This window comes from Lacerta agilis, chromosome 1 (assembly GCF_009819535.1).
Source record: "Lacerta agilis isolate rLacAgi1 chromosome 1, rLacAgi1.pri, whole genome shotgun sequence".
In the NCBI taxonomy this organism is placed as follows: domain Eukaryota; kingdom Metazoa; phylum Chordata; class Lepidosauria; order Squamata; family Lacertidae; genus Lacerta; species Lacerta agilis.
Window position 1 is genome coordinate 6,938,757 of NC_046312.1, and position 18,313 is coordinate 6,957,069.

The 18,313-nt window shown below is 44.6% G+C and overlaps 1 long non-coding RNA gene across 2 annotated transcripts; it reads right to left on the minus strand.

The window, feature by feature from the left end:
* Positions 1-1,987: 1,987 nt before the first annotated feature.
* Positions 1,988-12,489, minus strand: LOC117058704. 2 transcript variants are annotated; one of them, XR_004427878.1, is made up of 5 exons: positions 12,204-12,489; positions 11,569-11,755; positions 7,923-8,195; positions 3,768-3,850; positions 1,988-2,260 (listed from the first exon to the last, which is right to left on the minus strand). It is a non-coding gene; the product is annotated as an uncharacterized LOC117058704 (long non-coding RNA). The 2 variants fall into 2 exon arrangements; XR_004427872.1 differs by lacking the exon at positions 11,569-11,755.
* Positions 12,490-18,313: the final 5,824 nt, after the last annotated feature.

Below are 18,313 nucleotides of genomic sequence, written 5' to 3' on the forward strand. Positions count from 1 at the left end.
TTCACCCACTCACCCGCTTTTGCTTATTAACATCTGCACAAAATACAAAAGCTTGCTATTTTGTGACAATCTTGGCATTCATGAATATTTCAGATACGTAAAGGGACCCCCGACCATTAAGTCCAGTCACGGACGACTCTGGGGTTGTGGTGCTCATCTTGCTTTACTGGCTGAGGGAGCTGGCGTACAGCTTCCGGGTCATGTGGCCAACATGACTAAGCTGCTTTCTGGTGAACCAGAGCAGCGCATGGAAACGCCGTTTACCTTCCCGCCGGAGCGGTACCTATTTATCTACCAGCGCTTTGACGTGCTTTTGAACTGCTAGGCTAGCAGGAGCAGGGACTGAGCAACGGGAGCTCACCCCATTGTGGGGATTCGAACCACCGACCCAGTGGTTTAGACCACAGCGCCACCCATTTCAGATACTTAGCCAGTTACTTACACTGACCATAGATGCAGGTGGTCCAGCAGCCAGCCATATGCCTTTGAGGCCATGGGATGCTACATATTCTTCCATCTACTTTGTCTACAGTCCAAGCCAACTTGTGTACCCAGCTGCCCCTGTGAATAACAGGATTATTTTAACATTCTTCTCTCCCACAGCAGCTTTCTACCACCATTTACACAAATCAGTACATGGACTGGAGCATTTCTTACATGATCCTGTTTAGTGTTGAATAATTTAGTACAGTGGAACCCCGGGTTACGCACGCGATCTGTTTTGGGTCGCCGTGTGTAACATGGGCGTGCGTATCCTGAACGCATGAAAAAATCCCCAAAAGTAGTGTGATTTGAGCGCTTCTGCGCATCCGGGGGTCACGCGTGCTCCGGAAACGCTTCCGGGTTGTGGGTGTTCTTAACTCGAACGTCTGCAACCCAGGGTGTGTGCAACCCGGGGTTCCACTGTATTGAAGTTCTTGAAGGAGCTGCCAGTGGTGGGATATTTTTTGCCTACTTTCTACATCTATTGATAAAAAAGTAAGGTGAAAGGAAACATTTTCACCAATTAAGAGTTATCATACTTCTACCTATGAATTTATGGTAGAATCATGATTGCAGCTTCCTACTGGGAAGATGCTGAACCACACAACGTTTATTAATGATAGTTCAGCTGGCCAGTGGCAGTGTCACTTGACTCACTACTACTTCCTGTTCAAAAAAACAAACTTCCTCAATGTATTTACAGTGCTGTACTCAAGACCATGTTTCCACTTTCTCATGTCAGTCATGTCATCCCCAAACCACAGCCCTGCTTACGTCATAAATTAGTGTGACTAATCAGGAAGCAAACACATGCAAACCAGCACTGTGTGATTCACAACACAGTGCACTTAATATATGTGCTACAGATAATTTGTACGTAATATGTTGGAAAGAAGAGTTATTAGGTACAATCCAGCAGGTATGAGAAACCTCTTTAGAAATGTAGGGCAAGCTTCTACCTCTATATGGGGAACCTTCACCCCAAGAGCCTACATTCAAGTGCAGGAGTCACATGTCGGTAGTAGAGATCAGCAGTAAAATAGTAGCAACAATAGAGACTTAAATTTGTAGAGTAGGCTATATTCCTCAGATTTACACACAGCCAGACAATAAGAAGCATCAGCACAATTCAGTGATACCTTCCAAGTAGGCAAAAGCTGAGCAGGGCCAGTGAAGGATGGTCTAGGCCAGCGTTTCCCAAACTTGGGTCTCCAACTGTTTTTGGACTGCAACTCCCATCATCCCTAGCTTGCAGGACCAGTGGTCAGGGATGGGAACTGTAATCCAAAAACAGCTGGAGACCCAAGGTCTCATTCAATTTCAATGGCTACTCTCGTTTATCCATAAACGGCTCTTCAGCTGGAAAGGAGCAGCAACCAAGACCAGAAGAAGCTGTGGTGCTCACACTAGGACCCAAATGCAAAACCCTTAGAGTCTTAAACATCCAGAAAGCATGTTTGTCCAAGCTCCTAGCTAGTGCAAGGTAAACAAAAGATGCCAAATGTAATCATAATATAGGCTTTTATTCCATAAATCATCAGTGTTTAAAGTATATGTTCATATTGAGACATTTCTGTCAGTGCTTGGATACAATGAAAGTTCTCTGCTTAACGAAGATGACTCAGAACAGATTACAAGCAGTCAACACAAATGTACTGAATCCTACAAGCAAGATAGCTGATGTTTCATCATGGTTCCGGCCATACACACAAGCTTACACGGTTCTGTGCATTGGGAAGGAGTTTCTGCAGGGATCTGTACAGTCACGGTCACAATTCTGTTGAAGGAAAAGATTAAAATGACACAAACATACAAATATTGGGGAAATATTTGAAGATACTGTGTCCAACTGGCAAATGAAATAAAAAATCCTGTTAACTTTAGAGAGAAAAATCAGAGTACATAGCTAACACCATACAATTAAAGGAATTATTTGCACATAATAGAATGCATAAACTGAGAATACAGAGAAGAGTTACTGAGCTTGGGTGGAACAGCCGACCTTCTGATCGGCAAGCCCTAGGCTCTGTGGTTTAACCCACAGCGCCACCCGCGTCCCTATTTGTAATCTTAACATGAGTTAAAAAGAATAAAGGCTATATTGACTTGTAACATCAAAGTGAAACAAGTTGTCATCCTAAAATAGTAATTATATCCAGGGAGATGAAAAGTAGCAAATTGCATATTTTGCATACTAATACCCAAGTAGACAGATAAAGATCAAAGGGTTGTGTGAACAGAACCAGCTCACATAACTTCTCTGCCCTTCCGCCCCCCAAAAATCCCCATTGGTGATTGTCCTGTATAGCTATGAGTGTAGGAAGAAATCACTGAACCAAGGCAGTAGACAAAGCTATACAATGCGGTATTTTTAAGTGTTTCCCAAGCAGCGTGGGATTATGCAGTCACATCCCTCCAGTAGGATGTCAACCAAACTTAAATCACCCTATGCAGAGCTACTTCTGAGATGACATTGTTTTTCTGTGCAAAATGCTTGGTTTCTCATTTAAGCAGAAAAATATTAGCAACTTTGCCTGATGAGGCTCTTAGCTAACCATTCCACTGACAGGCATCCAGGGACCTCCTTACAAGCCCATTCCACATTGCTAAAGCTTATTACCACACGTAGAAAACTGCTTCCTTAGACTCCAACAATGAAAGCGGGAAGCCAAGTGAGCAGACCAGTTTCAGCCAACAAGCCAAAAAAAAAAAAAAAGAAGAAGAAGCAATGAAAATCAGTCTAGTTCCATTTTCATTTGCTGCTTCTTGCAGTGAGGATGGAAGAAAGAGTCTTTATTCCACATAGGCACAGCTTTACAGAGAAAAAACACATTGGGATGCCTATGATTGGATTTTCTTCGTGCGTTGCACTAGCTCCATAAAGTTTAGCACAGGGGTCAGCAAACTTTTTCAGCAGGGGGCGGGTCCACTGCCCCTCAGACCTTGTGGGGGGCCAGACTATATTTTGAAAAAAAATATGAAGGAATTCTTATGCCCCACAAATAACCCAGAGATGCATTTTAAATAAAAGGACACATTCTACTCATGTAAAAACACGCTGATTCCCGGACCATCCGTGGGCCGCATTTAGAAGGCAATTGGGCCGCATCCTGCCCACAGGCCTTAGTTTGGGGACCCATGGTTTAGCACTTGGGAGAATGAGTTCACTATCGGCATATATGATTATGCAATTCTGACACAACAAAGCACAAAACGCAACATGCAAATTAAGAGGGGGAAACCTTCACACTACATAGCTAGCAAATATTGAGAAATTGTCTTACCTTTCCAGATGGCTTGGTGATTAAACAAAGCACTGATTTCCAAATACTCTCTGGAACAGGACAGTAAGCAACTTGAAAGGCACCTGACAAATAGCAAAAAGAAGTTACAATTCTAGAAAGCCTGGCTGTTTGTTTTTTTCTTAGGCATTCTCTCTGCTCCAACACTTCTGCACAAATGGCAGTATCCATATTCTAAGTTTCCTGGTTCAATAAATTATAGTAAAATGCTCCATCTGACAGTGCCTATTTCTTCTCTATACTGCTTTCATTACCAGTCTAGACCCTCTTGTAGCTCAGTTAGTAGAGAAGATTGGGCTAGATGATCCTCGTTGTCCCTTCTCTACAATTCTATTATCAATGCTTTCTGTATTAAAGGGCATCAACTGGTAATACAGTGGTACCTCAGGTTAAGTACACTTCAGGTTAAGTACACTTCAGGTTAAGAACGGACCTCCGGAACGAATTAAGTACATAACCCGAGGTACCACTGTATAAAGTTTTCTTCTAGTTTTGGCTTTATGGAGCTAGAATACGGCTTTGGAAAGGCAGCAGCAATTGAGAGACCAGAACCTGGGGGAAAACAGGAGGAAGGTGCCTGAATCACCGTTTGCAAGATAGATTGTTTTGCATGGGGGGGGGGGATGCTCAGGTTGCAACAAGTATTATACCTTTGACATTATCATAATCCAAACATTCGCAGCAGCGTATAAATTATTTATGATGTATTACTTTTAAAATGCATTTTAAAAGCAGGTATCTGTTCAAACTATACTTCCAATTTTCTAAAAACTGTTAATGCCCAATTTAGCCAGATCAGTAACTGGAGGGAAACCCATAGCTTTTCCAGGAATCTCTTAATCACTGTTCATCTCCATCTCAAGTAGCCATAGAACGCCTGGCATGACAAAAAATATTTAACAGCTGCTATAGAGCTGAACTGCTTTTGCTTTCTTTGGAAACATCATTGATAGTAGCTCTTATGGGCAGAAAAAAAGCAGGTGGCAATGGTGGAGTGTTCAAGCAACAGGAATGTATTCAGCTGCTTCCTTCTCACCTTAGCACACAGTGGGACACACTCAAGTTTTGCAGGTTAAAAGTGTTACAGTGGTGCCCCGCTAGAAGAATGCCTCGCTAGATGAAAAACTCGCTAGACGAAAGCATTCGTCTAGCGGAAGGCTGCCCCGCAAGATGAATTTGTCAATGGGGCTGCCTCGCAAGACAGGGGGAAAAAAATCGTCTAGCGAAAACCGCGGTTTGCATTGGTGCTTCGCTAGACGAAAACACTCGCAGAACGAATTATTTTCATCTAGCGAGGCACTACTGTACTTTATGAAGTCTTAGCAGCCTTTCCCAAGATATTTTTGTGCTACAAAGCAGCAAGAAATGTAGCCTACTTTTGGATATTACTTTTTAATATCTATATGATATTAAATATAATATCAGTATGCAGATGACACCCAGCTCTACCTCTTTTAAATCAGAACCAGTGAAGGTGGTGAATGTCCTGTGTGAGTGCACAGAGACGGTTGGAGGCAACCAGAAAACACGCAACCTGAAGCGGCCGTAACCCAAGGTATGACTGTACTGTTTTGGGGGGACGGGGCAGGTGGGTGTGGAGGACTCCCTGGTCCTGAATGGGGTAACTGTGCCCCTAAAGGACCAGGAACGCAGCCTGGGAGTCATTTTGGACTCACAGCTGTCCATAGAGGCGCAGGTTAATTCTGTGTCCAGGGCGGCTGTCTACCAGCTCCATCTGGTATGCAGGCTGAGACCCTACCTGCCCGCGGACTGTCTCGCCAGAGTGGTGCATGCTCTGGTTATCTCCCGCTTGGACTACTGCAATGTGCTCTACGTGGGGCTACCTTTGAAGGTGACCAGGAAACTACAACTAATCCAGAATGCGTCAGCTAGACTGGTAACTAGGAGTGGCTGCCGGGAACATATAACACCGGTCCTGAGAGATCTGCATTGGCTCCCAGTACGTTTCCAAGCACATTTCAAAGTGTTGGTGCTGACCTTTAAAGTCCTAAATGGCCTCGTTCCTGTATACCTGAAGGAGCATCTCCACCCCCATCGTTCAGCCCGGACACTGAGATCCAGCACCGAGGGCCTTCTGGTGGTTCCTTGCGAGAAGTGAGGTTACAGGAAACCAGACAGAGGGCCTTCTTGGTAATGGCACCCGCCCTGTGGAAAGCCCTCCCATCAGATATCAAGGAAATAAGCAGCTATCCTATTTTTAAAAGACATCTGAAAGCAGCCCTGTTTATGGAAGTTTTTAATATTTAATGTATTGTTTTTAACACTCGATTGGAGCCGCCCAGAGTGGCTGGGGGAACTCAGCCAGATAGGCGGGGGTATAAATTATTATTATTCAATGTATGATAATAAAAGCAGTCTTGTGATGAAATGCAGCATCGGAGCTGGTTCACATTGAGTTGGCTCACCTCTAACACAACAGCAGTTAATGCTTTTGCATTGTGAGAGATTCTTGGGCTCTCAGGCATTGTGGCTTGAATATGAGGGAAAGCACATCTACTAGTTTGCTGGTCTGAATGTAACAGTAAATCAAGGTTTGACATAAGGAGGTTGAAATCAAAGCCTGCAAGGGGAGGGGGCAGCACACAAGCTCAAGCCTCATTCACATAACACCAAACGAAAATTCAACTAACATGTGAACCAAGCCATTCAATCCTCCCATTGTGTTCACCGTGTTTCTTAAAAAAGACCTTTACACATAGGTTAATAGCATGGATTTCTGTATTCAACTGTAGCCACTTTCTGTACCACAAACTTGGAGTCAGTACAATGTCCAAGGTTTCTTTTTAATAAACTGATGTCCAACAAGTTGATGCAACCAATAGTGGCAACTGCCCAAGTTGAGCATCTGAACTTCTAAGGAGAAGTACCTCCTTTGAAGTGTACAACCCAGCTAGCTTCCCCCTCCCTAAAATAAAATCAGACACTCACACCTTGTTTCATTTAAGAACTGGGACAAAAGGCAAAACAGAAGAGGAAAATAAAAATGCAGCTTCCCTTCTTGGTTCCCAGGTTTATGAAGACCTATTCAGATACATGCTAGAACAAATAACCTCACTAAGTCAAGCCCTAATTGCTTAACAGCTCATGTTACAGGTAGGTAGCTGTGTTGGTCTGCCATAGTCAAAACAAAATAAAATAAAAAAATTCCTTCCAGTAGCACATTAGAGACCTGTACCTGAAGAAATGTGCATGCACACGAAAGCTCATACAAAGAACAAACTTAGTTGGTCTCTAAGGTGCTACTGGAAGGAATTTTTTATTTTGTTTTGTTTTAACAGCTCATGTGTAACAAAAACCAAAAGCATCAGAAATGAGTCTCCCAACAGAGACATCAAACAGCATTCACCACACGAAGGACAGCATGTGAGCTACGATATGAAGTCCTAATTTGCTTTGCGATACATAGTTAAAACGGGACACAGGTGGCACACGTGACACGGGTGGTGCTGTGGGTTGAACCACAGAGCCTAGGGCTTGCTGATCAGAAGGTTGGCGGTTCGAATCCCCGTAACGGGGTGAGCTCCCATTGTTCGGTCCCTGCTCCTGCCAACCTAGCAGTTCGAAAGCAAAGTGCATGTAAATAAATAGGTACCGCTCCGGCAGGAAGGTAAACGGCGTTTCTGTGCACTGCTCTGGTTCGCCAGAAAGCAGCTTAATCATGTTGGCCACATGACCCGGAAGCTGTCTGTGGACAAACGCCGGCTCCCTCGGCCAGTAAAGTGAGATGAGCGCCGCAACCCCAGAGTCGTCCGTGACTGGACCTAATGGTCAGGGGTCCCTTTACCTTTACATAGTTAAAAGCCCTTAATGGTCATCATCACAATATCCGCACATGGCCAAGTTTATTTTAAAAAGACACAGAATAATATTGTGATAGTTCGGTCTTTATTATTTTCATATTATGTAAGGATTGAAGTTCACACCCCATTCCCACCCATCACCCTAGCAGGGTCACTTTGATAATAGCTGTCTACCAGCAGGCAACATCTATGGCTGGATTATTTGGTCTACCTACAGTGCAGCCGTGTTGCCTCTCCCAACTGCAATCACAATGCAAAAAATACACTGTGCTGTGTGTGCCAGGATCAACTATTCAGAGCCAGTGTTAAGACCCACCGTCTTAGTCGTAGTTTACAGCCATCTTGTCTCCGGCATCAACATATGAAGTGCAGCAGCCTTCGCTCAGCTGTCCTGCTCATCCTATGTTCCGTGCAGATTATCTTCCTCTTGAGTTAGATAGCCCAGCTTCACAACGGCAGCAGCATCCTCCATCACATGCCTTTTGGCACCCCAGGGTCCTTTGCAAGGTGCTCCAAGTTTATTTGTCATCACCGCGCTGAACGCGTCCCTCTGATGTCTCATTGGGTTAAGTTTCAAAGAAAGAAATTGCTGCAGGAATAAGAGACACAAAGTGTCAGCATTTTGTGCAAGAGATTATAGGCCCCAGCTCAGTATGAGTTTGTCACCCCCTTCTCAATCAATTCTGTCCTATTACCCCCCTTGTCAAATCAGAACCAACAGTCTGCTCATGGCATGCAAAGGTCTTTGCATGCGGGACACTATTCCAACAAGGTAACAGTTTTAGGAAAAGGGAGAAGCTCCTGCCAAATTAAGTGGGAGCTCAGTCATCCACTTAAACTCAGTATGAATCAATGAAGATTTTCTGACGGGATGTTCAGCCCATCATGTCTTGGCCTGCTAGGGAGGAAGATTCTACATGGCTTAAGGTTCTATCTCTTTTTGACTTTAAATTCTCTTTCCATGTGTTAAAGGGAGACTGCCCTGCTGTTTGAAAACCACTGTCCTGGGTAAGTTAAGTGCAAGCATCCATAAATACAGTCAGGCGTGACCAGCCGTCACTAATGGTCTCTTTCTGGCAATTCCTAGATGTCCTGGAAAAAGCAAGATGCAATACCTCATTTCTCAAATTATTGCATGATTTGCAGACAACCCGAGGGAAGGGCTCTTTTTTCATAACAGGTTGGAAAGAGACTCTACTCTCTCTCTCTCAAAGTTCTCTGGCACACACAAAAAAGGAGCCTGCCTCTTTTAGTACCTCATTTAGAAGATATTACAAGCATCTCTCTTGCTCTTTCCTAGTGTGTTGAAAGTCCAGGGTAAGTGAAAAGCTGGCCCAGCTCCTCCCCATGGGTGCCAGAGGATTCTGTGTAGGAGGGGAGCCAGTGGCCAATACAAATGGCTCACTACTAAGGCCAGCAATAATTTGTGGAGCCCTGCTTAAAAGTTTCATGAACATTCCTGTATTTTCTGTATCCAACCTACAAAAATAAAACACCTAGCAAGTTAGCCACAGGTGGCAGAATTAAAATAAATTACAAAAGGAGGAAGGACATCCTCTCTCCACCCCATTCCAACTTGTGTGTCACAGGTGACAAGATGACTATGCCCAAAAGCATGAAGAATATCTACCTCATGCTCTGTAAATGTCACAACTGTTTTATTTTGTGTTGATTTGAAAACTGGTATAAATTTCTGTGGCTTGCAAATATGCAAATCCTTCTTAACTGAAACAATTTACATATTGTGAAGGAGGTGCCGGCATATTTCCTCCTGCAAATATCAAACAAGTGCTTCTTAAAAGTGGGGTACGAGATGGGGTTCAAACTGGTGGAAGTACAAAGGTGAATTATACAATATACACAAGCTCATATGAAATACTTCTAGGCAACCACATAAGAAACAATTCCTTTCATACAATGGATGAAACCGCTCAGTAGCAATGTTCTCTGTTCAAAATTATAGGGCATTAATGATTTCATATTCAGCACATTTCTTCTGGCAACAGCAAACCCGAATAGCTAGTTAATGAAGGTGACCCAAACAAACTTAACTACATAAACCAAAATGTTTCCACCTATAAACCCAGTGTTTCAAAAAGTGAAAAACCACAAAGACTCCAATACAGTGGTACCTTGGTTTATGAACTTAATCTGTTCCAGAAGTCCGTTCTTAAACCAAAGAGTTCTTAAACTAAGGCGTGCTTTCCCATAGCAGCAGGGGACTCAATTTACAAATGGAACGCACTCAACAGGAAGTGAAACACGTTCTTATTCCAAGGCAAAGTTCACAAAACAAAACACCTACTTCCGGGTTTGCAGCGTTCTTAATCCAAGTTGTTCATAAACTAAGCTGTTCTTAAATGAAGGTACCACTGAATATCTAAAGTTGGTTTTATCTAAAGGAGTGTGCATGAACATGAAAGCTTATACCAAGAACAAACTTAGTTGTTCTCTAAGGTGCTACTGGAAATTTTAATATTTTTAATATATATTTTGACTGCATCAGACCAACACAGCTACCTACCTGAATCTAGAACCAAGGTACCAATAGTCAAAACAAAATAAAAAATTCCTTCCAGTAGCACCTTAGAGACCAACCAAGTTTGTTCTTGGTATGAGCTTTCGTGTGTATGCACAATGCAAGAGACATATTTAATGTATTTTCGAGTTGCCAACTTCATACCGTTTTAGTTTTATTTGACTATTAAAGCAAAAGCATTATCCTGTGTTTGAAACTGAGATATGAAAGCTAGGAGCTAAATGGCACCTTAAACCTATGTTATGGATGCAACAACAGAATGTCTAGGTGCACTTTTTTAAATAACAAGAACACAAAGCTGAAAATGAATGAACTGCAGCTAAAATATTATGTTCCTTTCTCCCTGCTCACTCCCTAATATTCTTAACAGGGTCTCTTTTCCACTCTTCAGAAAGTAGCTGGAAGTGGGGAGGCAGAAAAAGTTCTCCCTTTCCTGCCACTCTGCAGTTTTAATCTGAAATCTTAGGCACAGTACTGCGCCCAGAGCTCAGAAACTGCTTGCGCTTATGAAATTATCTGTCGCAAAATGTGCCTAAAACAATGGGCATTTCGAACACTGTCCCTAGTTCCAGAATTACCATCCTGAACAACCAGTGCATTCATAAGGACATCTAGAGTGCAAAGAGTACAAGCACATAAAAGATGGGCCGAAGTGATTTAAGACAAGTTAGTACTTGAAGGTCCTCATGAAATTTTATTTTATTCTTATAATCCTCAGTAAAAAGCTCTACTCATAATCATGGCATAAGTTTCCACTCTACTGATGACAAAAAGCACTCTCTTATGAAGCCACCTTCTTTTCGTCACTTGGCAAGTTCATGGAGAGCACAAAATTCCTAATTCTTCTTCACGTTTATACAGAATTGTCCTTTTGACAACAAGATAGGAGGACTTTTGCAGATTTCTGTTCAGCCTACCAGAAACTACCTATGATTTTTCTTTAAAAAACAAGGATGTCTGAGGAACTTGCATTTACTAGAAATAGAACACAGGCACAAAAAGTCTGTACTACAAGAAAGCAGCTTGCTGCCCCTTGCAGCACAAGCATCTCTTAATCCACATTGAGCAGCGGCTCACACATGGCATACTTAAGGTATGAGATATGGATACCTATATATCTATCTGTATGGGAGGGTGGGGAGAGAGAAGCATACAGCATTTACACTTGAGAGTAGTCCTTTGCTTGGGACAATTTTTTGGCTGCAGGGCTAACCACACATACTTATGAGTAAATGATTAGGAGAGTGCTATTAAAGCTAATACGCAACATTAATCCTGAACAGGAAGTCCAACTAGTCTTTAATAGAAAATGTTTTAATTCTGCACAGCTTAAGAAAGGCAACAGCAGAAGCTTTTTGTGGGCTAGAGCCCCTCTTCATCAGACGACAGAAGTACTATTCTAAGTTGAAAGGCGCAGACATACATGGATTGGGGAGCGGAAGCTAACAGCCAACGGGGGTTCAAGCACAATGGAGCAGGGCCCAGCTGCTTTATGGACAGCCTTCACGCACGTGCCCATCTGGGCAGATCTCACGACGGCGCCCCTGATCCACAAATGCATATCCCTCTCCATAAAAAGCGCCGCAGGAAGGTCGGGCGTCTGAGCGTAGCTACTGGAGCAAAAAAAATTGAAAACGTTATAGCAAAGTAGGGCTACAACAAGGCCCTTTGGCACGAGGAAGGTACAGCCATTAAGCACTTTCAAGAAATACGAGGGTGGGAGAAAAATATCCCGCGTTCCAAATCCTCGCGGGGATAAACTTCACTCCCCTGGTTTATCAGAGCGAGGGAAACCCGGAAGAGGAAGCCCCGCCCACTTATTGGCGGCTGCGCAAGTCCTGACGTCACACTCGGCTTCCGGTCCGCAGCCCCGCCCCCCTCAGCAACGTTTACCTCGGCCCGTTGAAGCAGTTTTCCGCGGTAACGGTCGCGGGGTTCGCGGCCCTCCTCGCCCCTCGACGTTCTCCACACAAAATACGGCTGTTTTTAAGCCAACGGACGGAGGTCACATTCTCTCCAGCACCACACATTAAAAGGCCTCACCGCACCCACACCTACCTTGGCTTCGTTTATCTCGGGCCTCCGCCGGAGCCGCTTCTCAACTCCCCTTCACCTCTAGCCTTCTCAACGAAATGGGACCGAGACGTGACTGAAGAGCGCACAAAATGGCGCCGGGCGAAGGCGATGGGGAGGAAAAAAATAATGAAACCCTGACGGCCGGAGGACGCATGCGCCTTAGGACTCGGGTCTCCCTTCGCCGCCTCCGCAATCTTCTGTTGGCCCCGCCCTCCACCTTTCCGTTTCCATGAGACAGGCGCGGGCAACCAATCACCTCTCGCCATTCCTCCTCATTTCCCCCCGCCCACCCGCTCCTCAGATTCCTGCCCCGCCAAGTCCTCCTCCAATCCCCTCTCGCGGCACTTCACATCCGGCCCCTGCAGGCCTCTCGCTCGCTTCCCTTTCTCAGCCCAGGGAGGCGGGGCGGGTGGAAACTTTGACTTCACTCCCTTTTTTAAGCCCCCGGCCGTCCAACGGCGCTTCGCCATTCCTCGGTTTGGACCAATGAAAAGTCTTTGATGATGGGGAGGGGGGGGAGAAAGGGGAGCGGCGAAATGAAGCAGAAGTAGTCGGGTGAGGGTGGGGCGGAGGAAAGCGGCCGCCCAATCGCGTCGAGGAGAGATGCCCTTCCGCAGTCCAATGAGAGGCGGGAGATGCGCGCGGCGCCCAATAAGGGCGGGGCAGAGCGCCCCCTCGAGCGTCACGGGCGGGGAGGGGGCCCCGCGAAGGGAGGAGCCAATGGGAGGCGGCGCAGCGCAGATCCTGCTCAACAGCTTGTTATTTGGGTGTTGAGCCGCGGAAGGCAGCAGCGCTGGGCGAGGGAGTCCCGTCCGTCCGTCAGTCAGGGAGCCAGAGCGCGCGAGCCAGAGGCAGCCAGGGCTGCCGGGGGCGGGGAAGAGGCGGAGCTGAGGCGCGAGACGACAGGCCCGTCCTCCTTCCCCACCTCCCTCCCTCCCCGCTGCCGCCGCTCTCTCGCTCGCTCGCTCCGTCGTCGTCGTCGTCGTCGTCCTTCGCCGCCGCAGCCGCCGCCGCCGCTTGTTTCCTGCTCGGGGTCGGACGGCGGAGACGCGCCCACGTCTTATACCGGACCGTGCGGACGAAGGAAACGGGCAGCTGCCGCCGCCGCCGCCGGATCCTCGTCGGCGGTGAGTTGGTGGCGGGGCTGAGGGGGCCTGGCCGGGCTTGGAGGGAAGGCAGGGGATCCTGCGCTGCTGCTGCTGGAACTCGGGATCCCCTTCGTGGGGTGCGGGAGGGCCCGGGCAGGATCCTTCTCCTTCTCTAATGCCTCACCGGCGGCGGGGTCCGAAGGAGGCGGAGGAGAAGCGCTGCCTTCCGCCTCCTTCCCCTCACGGAGGAGCAACAACAACCGGCCAAGTCCTTCTTCCTCTTGCCACACTTTGAGGCGGCTCTCTCTCCCCGCCACATCTGGATGAGGCCCCCCTTCAGCTCGGGGCGGGCCTCCTTCCCATGACTTCTCTTTTCTCTTCTCCCCACAACCCCCAAAAAGAAAGCCCTTCGTCAGTTGCCTTGGCCTTCCTTGGAGGGGTTCTTGCCCTCTCCTTCCCCCCCCCCGCTTGCCACCTCCTTGTTTGGGGCGCCGAGGGGCTTGTGTGTTGGGGGGCAGTCGGGGTGGGCCGGGAGGCGAGGGGGAAGAGGGAGGTTCATAGAGGCCAAGGCCTAGAAGAGGGGTGAGTTTTTTAATCGGTGGGTGGGAAAGGGGGAAATGTGTTCCTTCGGGTCGTTAGGGGAAAGAGGTGGTTTTCCAAAACATAGCACGAATTTTGTTTTCACTCTTGGGGGCGGAAGGAGGAGGGCTTCGGCATATGGGGAAGTGCGTTTAAAAGGAATGGGGCTTGTTTCGAGCAAGGCCTGGATGTGAATCATAGTGGGAACTAAGTGCAGGGGGTGGGGAAAGAAGGTATGAGGTGCTTTTCAGAGAGGAAAGGCAAAAGAGTGATTTTGCTAAGCGGTTGAGGGGATGTTGCTGACAACTTGCTGCAGCCCTGTGCACCCTTGGGTGCAAGTCCCACTTGAGTACATACTTTTGAGTAAACATACAGAGGATCAAGCTGGAAGTCGTAAATGGAGGGTGTGTCTGCATTTGACTGGCCTGTCAGCCTCCCCTTTGCCAGCAGCATTTTTACCTTCGGATATATTCTTGTCTGTCTTTTCAGATTTAAGAAAGCTGAGAGGGGGGCTGAAGATCCTGGCTTCTTGGATTGCTCCTGTTTCTTGATCATCCTCTTGCTTCCTTTAAGTGAATGTCTTCTCCGTGGCCTTAGAGTTTCTTTTCTTGACAGGCTGAAGAGAAAACGATGGATGACAGTTACTGACGGAGGATGCAGAGATGAGCAAGAGGGAGCTGAAATAGAGAGAAGGTAGCAACATCAGCTACTTCTCAACCAGAACTCCAAATTTCCCACTTACTGCTTTTCAGCACTTTCCTTCTCCTTGTCCGCATGAGGCCTGGAATGAGTGTTCTACAGATGAGAAGTTGTGTGTTATGTACACTAAGCAGAGGATTGTGTTTTCATAATTGACCATTGACTTCATAGTTTAATTTCTTGCTCTTCAGTTCTGTCACTTTTTATAATTGCATGTATTAATATTACCATTTTCCCTTGTTTTCTAGATTTTCTTCAACTGTGGTAAAGAGAAAACTTTTGAGCTGGAATCCCTCAAATAACCTTCAAAGATGAAGGTAATCTGTCTATCAACTTCTCAGTTTTCCCTTCCTTCTATTCTCTAGCCTGCTAATGATTGTGTATTGCTATGATTATTTCCTTCAATGTTAAAAGTACATCATCCTGTTGAATACATATTTAGTGAAATATGGTTCATATGCCATTGCTAGGAAGCTTGCCTTTTGCTGAACAGCCACATGTGTCTGCAAACCCAGTGAACAATTTAGTATTACAGTATAGAAATACAGTAGCATAAAATAGCATGTAGCCTCACACCAGGTCAACTATTGATTTGTCTAGGCTATTACTGGCTATCCACCATCTCAGGCAGAGGTCATTTCTATTTCATGCTACCTGACGCTGGAAATTGAAGTTGGGACCTTATGCATGCAAAGCATGGAAGAAAATGTTTATAACTTACATAGACTTTGCAGTTCCAAAATGGGAAGCTACTTTCCAGCTCTGGGAATAAATAGAGGCATTTCTTCATCTGGTTCTTTACTTTCAAGAACTTACATATCAGTGACATCAATGCTAGAATTCTTGCTTACATTGTGTTTTAAATGTTTCCCTGAAAAGTTGAAATTGCTGTTTTCCACTATGGTGTATTGGGAATGAGAAGTGAAATTGTATCCCTGCCCACACATTTGCTGGGTTGTAAGGTTGTTCGCTAGTTATTGCTGCTAAAAACATCACTATTCAATGTTACTTGTTCGTTAGCTATTACTTGTCATTAAAAAGGTCACTATTTAATGATGCTAATTCATTGAACAGAAGTATGGTCAAAGTTGATCAAAGTGAAAGTACATAAGACACTGCCTTATACTTAGTTTCTAATTAATTCAGTCCTAATTGTTGGACTAAGGCTGCACTCTAAAGCACACTTACCTGGAAACTACCCTGTTGAAATGTGCTGTTAAAGTATTTTCTAATAAATGGGTTGTTAAGCTGGCAAATGATTCAGTGTTGTATCATTAGTCAAAACTTTGTTAACCTCTGCTGTTCTGTATCCAGGTACTTGTTTTTTTTGGGGGGGTGCAGCTTTTGGAAAAAGTGAACAGGAAACTAAGGAAAATTAGTGTTGCATTCTATCCTCATTAAAAAACAATTGGGCTTGTTTTTTTCTTTCAACTGTATATGAGAAATGTATTCCTAAACAAAAAGTTTGACTGTTGGTATGTCTGCCTGAGAAACCGCTTGTGGCCAGTAAGACTTAAAATCCATTGGCTGAAGCAGCAGCTGTCAAATTTTGTGTTTACAGCTGCAATATGTGAGTACCATGCACTTCTTCAAAGACTTCAGAGCATACAATCCATCTTGCAGAAATACACATTCTTGTAGGATTATTTTTAGTGTTTCCAGTGTGTACTGTTAGGTATTGGTCACTGTAAGCTGCTGTCCAAATAGTAGATGACAAATGGTATAAAGATTTGGATTAATCTATATGCTGTCTTGGTAAAAGCAAAACACAAAAATCAAGTCCTTTCTCTTTTTGGTGACTAGAATTTTTTTCTGAATGGATAAACTAAATAAATTGCAATAGATTCTAAAGACTTGTTGAGTCAGAGTAAACCTGTGTGTATGTGCAACTCCACTGATTGCCAGTGGCAGGCCTTAGTCTGTCAGTTACTTCCTGGAGACTTAAAAGTTTTTTATCGTGGTTTTGTTACGATTAAGCTTAAAGATGTGCCCAGAGATCTGAACCCTGAAAAGTGTGCTTGAATGCTTCCAGCCTTTGACCATTTTTTTGCCTTTTCTTCAGGCAGCAGATGAGCCTGCCTACCTGACAGTGGGGACTGATGTCAGTGCCAAATACCGGGGTGCCTTCTGCGAGGCAAAAATTAAGACGGTAAAAAGGCTGGTGAAAGTCAAGGTAAGTAAGAGAGAGCACTAATGCCAGTGCATTAGCCATAGGTCTTTCACATCACCTATACTTACAGCTAAAGACCCAGGGACCTTTTGCATGAAAGTGCATGCATCCTGCTGCTAAGGAAGCCCAGCCCAATAAAAAAAGCCTGCCAACATGTAAGGTAGCATCATTTATTTTCCAGCAGTAAGAAAATTCTGGTCCGAATAAGTGTTATGGCATTGGGGTCTGGGGATAGAATCAGGAAACCCTGCATTTCCCCTTGGATGTGTGCAGCTTCATTTTAAGATTCTATCTTTGCTAAAGAGCAGGGTTTTGTTTTTTGTTTAAAAAAAGGAAAATCAATAACAATTTGTGCTTACTATAAATTTGATGGGGCTTTTGTAAATGCTGAAATGAGTAAGGATTAAGGCGAGCCCTTCATAGGCTTCACCTGTATGATATCTATAAATTCAGCTTTAAAAATACATTCATTTCTGAAGTGTTTTCCATTAAGGGTATCTTCTAGCAATGGAGTGCACGGGTCTACAGTTGCTGGATCGTTAAGAGAGCTTTCTAATTGGTGTAATCTGCTGTGTTATCAAAGAAATAGACTTATGGCTAAGTTGCTGGTGTAGCAGGAATTGTGATTTGCTCAGTCATTGATCAACAGAAAGGAAATCTCTAATGGATCTGAGTTAATGGATCAGTTGCATGTGAAACCATGATCATGCTGGTATTTTGCCTCACAGTTAATAGTCTCATGGCACCTTTTTAAAAGGCTCACAGATTGAGACTGCAGTCTTGTGCCCACTTTCAATGGGACATCCTTTTGAGTGAAAATGTGTATGGTTGCCTGTTATTATTGCATACACCTCAGTCAGCTAAAATGTGTTCTTCTTTGATTTGTGTCAAATGTATGTTTCAATGTATGTATGCATGTAAAAAATGGATTTACTAAGGAAACATCACGGGTCCCGTCCCCCCCCGATCATTTATTGACCTGACTTGGCAACCAGACAAATACCATATATTCAATTGATAGCATGAAATTAAATTTCTTGCAATTTTCTTCCATAGTTGTGCTGCCATTTTTATTTGTTGTTTTTAATAAAAGCAAACTTCGTGTTTGAAAAATCTTACTTAGAATAATGTTCTACTCTGCAGGCTGGCATATAGGGTGAGATCCGATTGTCGCAGCAATGTGCACGTTGGGACTTCCTCCCCTTCTGCCCCACCCCCAGTTGGATCTGGAAAGTCCCATACATGCTGGGGCATACTTTAGGGAGCAACCTACTGGCACATAAAGTCTTGTGTGCACACGTGAAAGTCCTTTGTTCAATTGGCTGACATTGAATCTCACAGTAAATGACATGCATTTTTTTAACCTCTTTTCAAGTAAAATTGTTTTCTTTAAAATCCCTCTCAAAATTTGCAGGTGATCTTAAAAACAGGATAATTCAAACACAGTTGGTGCAAGAGGACCAAGTGAAAAGGACCTTTAAGGGTATGTATCATGTTTTCATGCAAAAGTTCTCAGTACCGGTAATTAAAAAACAACAATTCTGCATTTAAATGCC